The following is a 6,020-nucleotide window of genomic DNA, read 5'->3' as shown; positions in this document are numbered from 1 at the left end:
CAATTAAATCCCAATATCTTGCCGACTTTGTAGCTAAATACACTGAAAGTCAGAAAAGTCCAACTACATGGAGGCTTTATATATAGACGGATCATCCAACAAAGTCGACAGTGGAGCAGGCGTCATTCTTGAAAGTGAGCATGGAACTCATATAAAACTCTCATTAAGGTTTGAGTTTCCTACTTCTAATAACCAAGTAGAGTATAAAGCCTTACTTGCTGGTCTGAAACTGGCTAAAGAAGTGGGGACAGAAAGGCTGATAGTATTCAATGTCTCTTAAGTGGTAACTTCACAAATTACAATAGCTATTAAGCCAAAGATCCAAACATGAAGAAATACTCAGATGAAGCACGAGAAAAAATAGCACAACTCTTGGAAAGAGAGATCTGACATCTAAGTCGAAAATCTAACGCTCGAGCTGATGCCCTACCCAAATTAGCCAACACCAAGCCAGAGGGCAACAATAGTAGCCTTATCCAGGAAACTCTATATGCACCATCAATATCAAAGGGGGATGACAACATGGGCATAATGACTATATCTAATCAATATTTAGGATGGATGACCTCTATAGTCAAATATCTCAAATTTGATATCCTCTTTGAAAATGAAAAAGGAGGCCTGAATATTCATAAGGGAGGCACAAAATTACACGTTGGTTCACAACGTCCTATACAAAAGAGGAACATCAACACCTCTCTTAAAGTGCGTTCCAACCTCCAACACAAAGGAGGTTCTAGAGGAGGTACACAATGGCATATGTGGGAATCATCTAGGAGCCCGATCTCTAGCCAAAAAGGTAATCCAGGCCGGCTTCTTCTGACCGACCTTACAAAAAGAAGCGATCGAGTTTGTTAAAAAGTGCCTACCTTGCCAAAATCTTGCCAATTTTCATGTGGCACCTCTTGAAGAGCTTATTAGCGTCATCTCCCCCTGGCCATTTGCAAATGGGGACTCGATCTTCTCGGACCATTTTTCCAAGCTCCAAGACAAGTCAAATACCTCGTAATGGGGATTGACTACTTCACTAAGTGGATCGAGGCGGAACCACTAGCAACCATCACTGCCCAGAGAAGTCAAAATTTTCTCTATAAGAATATTGTCACAAAGTTTGGAGTTTTTCACTCCTTCACCACGGACAATGGAATCCAGTTTACCGACCCATCCTTTAGGAACTTGGTGGCCGACCTTAAAATAAAACACCAATTTACATCGATGGAACATCCTCAGGCCAATGGACAAGTTAAAGCTGTAAATAAAGTCATATTGGCCGGATTAAAGCGTTAACTGCAAGATGCAAAGGGAGTATGGGCTGACGAGTTCTCTCAAGTCTTATGGGCATATCGGACAACTCCTTATTCCACAACTCGGGACACACCTTTTTGACTTGCTTACGAAATGGAAGCTATGATCCCTATAGAAATCACTAAAGAGTTGCCCATGGTTGTATTCTATAATAAAGGGGTCAATGCCCAAACACAAAAGGCAGATCTCGACCTCCTCCCAGAAGTCCGAGAGAAAGCTCGAATCAGAGAAGAAGCACTAAAGCAGAGGATGGCCTTAAGGTACAATCAGAAGGTGATCAAAAGAAACTTTGCCACGAACGACATTATATTGATCCGAAATGACATCGGAGTTTAGAAGTCGGGCGAAGGGAAGTTAGCTGCAAATTGGAAAGGACCCTACAAGATTATCGAAGTCTTAAGACAGGAGCTCCCAATGTCTTGACACGCTTGTAACCTAAAGAAGTACTATAGTTAAGAAGTAAACCTTGTTCCCTGGTGTACTCTTTTTCCCAACCTTAATATTTTTTTCCTAAAAAAGGTTTTTTCAAAAGGAGATTTTATTGAGGCATCACAGCAAGGACTGAAGGCGGTCAAAACCCTTAGTAGTAGGTTTTATGTAAAGGAATTTCTCATTCTTTAATAAAAATTCCATTTTCTCTTAAGAAAGTTTCCTATAAAAATGCATTAATTTAAGCTCGACAAACTGCGAAAATCATTGCCCAAACTAAAAGGGTCGGCAATATGAAGCGACGATATACAAATTAATGTAAGAAGTTATATAAACAATTCGTGAAAACCGATCTCAATTATAAGGCGGAATAAAAACTAACTGTAGAAGTAACTTAACAAATTTTAACTACACAAAGTCGGAACTTGAAAAGGAAAGCCATATAAATGAACTCATTTTTTAAAATTCAGCAAAGGAACAACATCGAAATAATTGCTAAGGTATAAACACCAAACTAAGCAATTGTATAAAGGCTAAATTTCAAAAAGGCCTAGCTTCATTATGTAAGGAGCAGAAAAGCTCTTTAAGTTTTAAAGTTGTTTGAATACGACTACAAAAAATTTGTTAAAACCACAATTGTTATAAAGTAAAAGTGTTCGAAAAACTACTAAGCTATTACAAAATAAAAGTGTCCATAAAAAAAGATCCGCAAGTCTGGTCGTCTAAAGAGTTAAAAGCAAAACTACTGAGGGCCAAGTAAAGGATAAGTTCCTCCCCAGTCACTACTCCCTGACCTCAGGCAAGAGGGGTCGAAGGATGAATAGAGATCGGCATGGTCGGGATAGCATCGGGGGGAAGGAGGGAGCTCGACATTAACCACCTCGGAGAGAGATTTAGGAGCCTATGAAGCCTGCCTAACCCTAGTATTTGAAGACTTTGGGTGAGGCAAAGGTTCTTCATCATTCTCAAGGGTCGGGACGATCTCTCCATCAACCACTATGTTGTCCTGGCTGAACAAAGATAAATCGACCCTGAGGGCAAGGACTTAGACTTGAGCCTTTAGGTTGTTAAACATATTGTCCATCCTCTCAACAACAGACTCTTCAATAGTGGTGTATCTCTCTTTGGCCTTCTCCAACTCTTCTTGAAGGTCAAGTTTCTCCCCATATAGCCAGGTGTAGCTCTCCTTCACTCTCTTCTTCACCCCTTCTGCCATAGTCGTGGTCGCCTCCGCCTTTTTTACCCGAGATCGGGCCTCCTCCAAATCGGACGACAGTGCAGCCTTCTCCCCCTCCAACTCCCTCTTAATCTCCTTAAGCCTTTCCACTTCAGCTCAGAGAGCCTCAAGAGAGCTTTGAGTGGCACTGAGGGAAGTCTTTTTCAACTCCTTGGCTAGAGATACACATGCTCCCGCTATCTGAATGTCGTTGTGGGCCATAAGATTGATATGGTTTTGAAAAGTCACAACATCCATACTGATGCAACTATGAGGGAGAATATTTCTCTCACTCCAGGCGATCCCGTCAAACCCTTTATCGTAAATACTCGCCTCTTCAGCAATCTTTTGTTTCTTAGGGGGAGGTTTCAAAGACGAAGGAGAAGGAGGAGCAACTGAGCTCTTTGGGGGCGGGTCAAGAGAGACCAACCGACTTGATGGAGTGGGAATGATATTCTTTTTGGGCTGAAGAACTTGAGTCCAATTTTTGTGGGAAAGATCAAGTAGAAGCACCCCAGCTTCTTTCTCCTGAATACCACGCGCCACAACAGTCTTCCGAGTTTGATGCAGTTGTTTCATCGTTGCGGATTTGGGAGCTATTTTTTTTACAAAGTAAATGAAAAAGCACATTAATCATAGATGATACAGCCAAAAGGCATAAAGCTAAGAAAAGAAGGCTACCTAGCTCGACCCGAAGTAGACCGGGATCCCGTAAGAATCTCTTCATGTCCAAGTGAGGAGCCTGACCCCAGCATTCTTCCAATACTTCTACCATACCCTTCTCAAGTTCATCTAAGGTATCTATGCTATACTTGGTTATCATAGGTTTTTCTTGCCAGTATAAAGGGAAGCATGGTTCATCATTTTCGTCCAAAAAGAAGGTACGGACCTCCTCTACAGCTTGAATTTTGAAAAATAGTTATTAAAATCATGGAAAGACTCATCAAAAATGGAAATAACCTTTTTACCTTGAACAGCATGAAAAGAAACCCAAAAAATTTTCATTTCGAAGACCCAGTTTGGTCAAAACAAAAATATGGAAAAAAACCTTAACCGAATGTCGGTCATCGAGCTCCCGACATAGGAGCTGGTAAATCTTCGAAAAAGTCCAAGAGTTCGGATAAAGTTGGGAGGGGCGATGTTACAAGCCCAAAGGACATTTATTTCAAAATCAAAAAAAGGAAGCTTGACATCTACTTTTGAGAAAAAGCAATTATAGGCATAGAAAAAGGGGCGTCTCGAGTTGTCTACGGGAGGAAAACACACATTCTCCTCGCGATCTGGTATCGTTATCTCATACTTCCTCTCATCCTCTCTATTCTCACATAATCTATGATGTCTACGGAGCACCTCACAATACTCTTTATCAACTACGGAGACAGCGATAAGGACAGGAGTATCTATCCAAGTCAAAAGAGAGGGGAACTTTTGTCGACATATCTTTTATGACTGACTGAGACATAAAATCTACACCTAGAAATACAACAGAGAAATCATCACTACATAACTCGGACATCATTCAAAAGAAGTCGAGCAAAAGAAACAAAAATGCAAAACGTAATTTGGAAAGCATCTTTTCAAAACAAGAATAAACAGAAATGGCATCTTTCCTGCGCCGACAACAGCGACACCTTTAGGGGCAATACGAAGACAATCAACAAATAACAAAACGGCTATAGTCCCACAAAAATTCCACAAATACTACCAAATATTCAACAATGATTTCAATAAACAAAAACGGTTCAAAAGGGTCTTTTAGTAGACAACATAAACAACAGTCAAAGAAGTTGCAAGGAACAAACAAAACCAACAATGGAATAAATATCCGTTACTACTCGAACACCACCCCAACACAAGAAACAGATTCAAAAAGCACAGTTACGCAAAAGGAAGTCAAGAATCAGGAGCAGTAACCTTGATGAAGACTCGAAGAAGAAAATGGGCCCGTCAGACAGCAATAAGCACGAACGTTCCTCTCCACCCAGCAAAACAAGACCTTCAAAGGATCCGAGATGGAGAAATCTTGGAACTAGGAGCGGTTGGAAAGCAAGAATAAAAGGAGAAATTTTTTTCGCGATGAAAGGAAGCAAATGAAGCACTTTCAAAAGTGAAGAAAGGAGAAGAAAAGGAGCGCGCAAACACTTTATAAAGAAGAAGGGGCAAAACAGTCATTTTACACCCCTTTTTAAAGCTATGCGTGGATTCCAAGAAAACTGCCGCGCAAAGCTCGCCCCCCATTTAATGCAATAACATTCAAAAATTTGAAACACGTCGAGTACCCAACCTCGTGAAAGCAGGGATATTCGACGACGAAGCTAAGGTCTCAAATTGCTTGAACTCGACCTCTTGAAAGCTCAGACTCAAGTAGGGGCACTATTCATACATTGACCCAAAACATAAAGACAGACCCTGTAACACCCTAATATTCAAATCCTTATGCTCGAGTCATAAGTCAATGATATTACGGTGGTACAACTCTCAAGTGGATTTTTAATATATAAACATAGGTAATTTCGAAAGGAGTATTAATCGAGAAGCCTGAAAAGAGTAGAAATAAAATCGCGAAGACGTATCACTCACGTTTCGACAACGAAAAGATAAAACGTGAAGCCGAAAGCAATATACGGACAAGGCATAAAGGAGATTAAGAGATAGATAACAGATAGATATATATAACATAAGTAAATAGCCACTAGTCGCGACCCGCGAAGTTTAGGCCGGCTAGGGTACAGTATGAAAGTAACTGACAACAGTACATCCTAATCTCTCCCAAAGGAAACATAAGAGCCTCTAAAGGCAAGTTCCAAAAGAGTTCAACACATAATATAATCTTTTCAAAACAAAGGTGGAGAGATTCTAAGGAAAACACAAAGTAGAGAAAATAAATATCTTCGTCGTCTCTCAGACGAACCGCAGCTCACTTCTGAGCACCTGAACCTGTATCTGAAAAACAAGAGATATATACGGAATGAGAACCCCGGGCCCATGGGTTCCCAGTACGGTAAAAGTGCCAAATAAATACAATGCACTGCAATAAAAACTCACTAAGCATCCTAAACTCCTTTTCACC

The sequence above is a fragment of the Arachis duranensis genome, chromosome 2, assembly GCF_000817695.3.
Source record: "Arachis duranensis cultivar V14167 chromosome 2, aradu.V14167.gnm2.J7QH, whole genome shotgun sequence".
Taxonomy (NCBI): domain Eukaryota; kingdom Viridiplantae; phylum Streptophyta; class Magnoliopsida; order Fabales; family Fabaceae; genus Arachis; species Arachis duranensis.
The sequence above is the reverse complement of the archived record's forward strand: the minus strand, read 5'-3'. Positions refer to the sequence as shown.